Source organism: Drosophila miranda (assembly GCF_003369915.1).
Source record: "Drosophila miranda strain MSH22 chromosome Y unlocalized genomic scaffold, D.miranda_PacBio2.1 Contig_Y6_pilon, whole genome shotgun sequence".
Lineage (NCBI taxonomy): Eukaryota > Metazoa > Arthropoda > Insecta > Diptera > Drosophilidae > Drosophila > Drosophila miranda.
In genome coordinates, this window is record NW_022881651.1 from 133837 (window position 1) to 136299 (window position 2463).

Consider the following 2463-nt stretch of genomic DNA (forward strand, 5'->3'; position numbering starts at 1 on the left):
ATAAAGCTTATCAACCGCTGTTTTGCGACCAAGCGGCAACGCTTTGATATGCAATTTTTCTGCCATGCACTATATTTTATGAAATATTGCTGTGTCTGGATTCTGTATAACAGAAGAAGACCATAGAAAGTGTGGAAAAAAACGTGGGTTGCTGTACTTAGCCGTCCCAGCCTCTTTCTTTTTCTCCTCGTGACCGTCAGAGTGACCGGCAGTGGAAAAAGAAGTCTTGTAGAGCTGACCCAGTTCGCTAAACCAAGGTCAAGCCAAAGTCAAAGCCTAGTGCAAGTGCCAAGTGCGGCTCAAAGTGATCATTTAATTTGAGTCGACGCGCCAGTTATATATTGCCAATCCTGGGCCAGCCGTTCGACCATTTGGAAAACGAGCGTACTAAAATTTTTCAAAACAGTGGTGCAATTCTGTTGAGGTAATTATCCACCCAGCTACAGCGACCCGTTGAAAAATGTTCTGTTCTTTCCGCGTAGGATTAGCACCACTAGTATCTACGTATTGAAACGCTGGTCTAGAAGTTACGGATTGGTTATTCCCGGAGACCTCTATTGGCCACGTGCCCGTACCACCGGTTAAACCCCAACCGTTTGACATTCGGATGAGGCGGTAGCCGAGGGCATGGACTTGCTCCTCCAGTAAACCCGATCGGTGGGCTCTGCAAGCGTCGCCGGGACCCGTTCGACCCATGGGGATGATCTGACTGACTCTTCAAATACACCAGTCGCCCCACGAGCCATCAAGTGTGCGGGTGTACCTAACCTCACGCCGCAGATGGATCACGGTCATTGACCCTTGGCATCGGAAGCAGCAGAATTTTCCGGCGCCCGGTACAATCGTGTGCCACCTTCAGACCTCGAGTAGGAACTCGGTCTCCAGCCGGGAAGCATCGACCCCGCCTCGGATTTAGTTATATTTTCTATCTTTCTTTCGACATTAGACCCGATATGCGAAACCCTGTTTTTTTATCCGCTTTCTGTTTAACTACGTTCTTTTGATACGGAAAAAATTTGCAACAGCCAATTAAATCCGGTATAAACAAAACGGGAATTCCTATCCATGGGCTAAATCGAACTTGAACAAATGAGTAGTGTATTAATACCGATTATTTTTACAGTTTTTTGATTTTGGTTGCCACGCATTCATCTCATCATCTATGCAGATACTCATCACAATCACACACATCATCATACTCCTCCACCCATCAAATCATCTCATCCAACACACAACGAAAGATCTTTCTGCGTGGGAGTCGAAGCTATTAATCGTATCGTAAGTGATTATCCTGAACCAAGTAAGCCATCTGAAAAGAATGAATGTGCGGTGACTATTCGTTGGTCTTCAAACATGATCACGGTTTTATACACATATTACTCATGCCTTTAAGCGATTTTCCATATACCCTATTTTTGTCTGGTTTTGGCACTGACCAAGTTTACGTAATGAAGTTTGAAGTTTTCTTGTTCCTATGATGAACACATAACCTAGCTCGTGCATTTATATATACCTACTACTAATCATTTTTATAGATTTAAGATCATTATACCCTACCTCGCCCCTATGATATTCTTTCCCCAGTATATGCTGTATAGTAATACCCTATAAATGTAAGACAATATCGAATAGCAGGATTATATTAGAGACTAAATTCTATTAGCGTTAGGTTTTATAGGAATTTAAATGAAGAACTATGGATTGCTTAAATAAAGTTAGTTTGGAAATGAACCAAGGCTAAATATCTTATATCGGAACCATGCAACCTCGTCTGACGGAGATGTGACCCACCGCAGTCTTTGTTGGAGGGATCCTGATTGTTAATAGGTGGCCCTGAAGGATCATGGTAGGGTGGGCGTTCTCGCCAATGGGCGATACCGCAGCCGACAAAGATCTGACCGGTGATCTTCTTCGTTTACGTATCCATGCTGATCTGTCCCTTTGACCCCCGGTATCCCGTTTCCTAGTATCCTTTCCCTACTCGTACGCGATTTAATTTTTTATATAAATTCTTATCTCGACCATTTGCCAGAGCTCTAAATGGGTAGTAAAATATCCTCCATGCCCACACCCCGCCGACCAGAGACAAAAGCCGAAGCCAGCGCGTACTTCCTACTCCCGTTTAGCTAATATTAGCTCCTAGAACCTGTACGTTGTATGCTACAATTGGCTGCTGCTGCTTCTGCTGATGTTGTTGTCCTCTTCGTCGCCCAGGAGAGGAGACATTGAGTGGCGTCCATGCTGCCTGCTGCTGCTGCTGTCCGCGCCATGGATTGGCTGGCGTTTGAGCTGGCTGTGTGGGTTCCTGTGCCGCAACTACTAGTTGCATTTGCAGGTGAGTGAGGTAGAGCTAGTGGAGAGCATTTTGTGTAATTGTCCGCTGATGTTGTTGCTGGTTTGATTGTTGGTGATGGGGATGGTTTTGAATTTGGGGGATATGGGATTTGCTTGCCTGTTGGTTGG

At 45.0% G+C, this 2463-nt stretch overlaps 1 long non-coding RNA gene across 1 annotated transcript; it reads left to right on the top strand.

Annotated features, from left to right (window-relative positions):
- Positions 1-382: 382 nt before the first annotated feature.
- LOC117195160 lies at positions 383-1731 on the top strand. The gene is made up of 2 exons (XR_004474964.1): positions 383-424; positions 483-1731. It is a non-coding gene; the product is annotated as an uncharacterized LOC117195160 (long non-coding RNA).
- The last annotated feature ends 732 nt before the right edge of the window (positions 1732-2463 follow it).